A 328-nucleotide genomic window follows, 5' to 3' on the forward strand; every position below is an offset into this window, starting at 1 on the left:
TTGGACACCGGCCTAATTGCATTGGAGCACCTTACAGCAATCGCCATCTGCACTTTATGTATATTGTCTGTTATATGAAATCTTATAATACTGCACTTAAGTATCTATGCTTTCTTGTCTTTTAACCTGTTGTACACCACCTTGAGCTGTGGTAGCTCAAGTGGTTAAGACGCTGAACTGCAGGCTGTGGAAGGTCAGTAGTTCAGCAGTTCGAGACCCGGGTGCCGCATGATGGAGTGAGCTCCCATCTCTAGTTCCAGCTCCTGCCAACCTAGCAGTTCAAAAGCAAGAAATTGCAAGTAGATAAATAGGGACCACTTCGGTGAGA

The sequence above is a fragment of the Gekko japonicus genome, unplaced genomic scaffold, assembly GCF_001447785.1.
Source record: "Gekko japonicus isolate JY-2015 unplaced genomic scaffold, Gekko_japonicus_V1.1 scaffold2101, whole genome shotgun sequence".
Lineage (NCBI taxonomy): Eukaryota > Metazoa > Chordata > Lepidosauria > Squamata > Gekkonidae > Gekko > Gekko japonicus.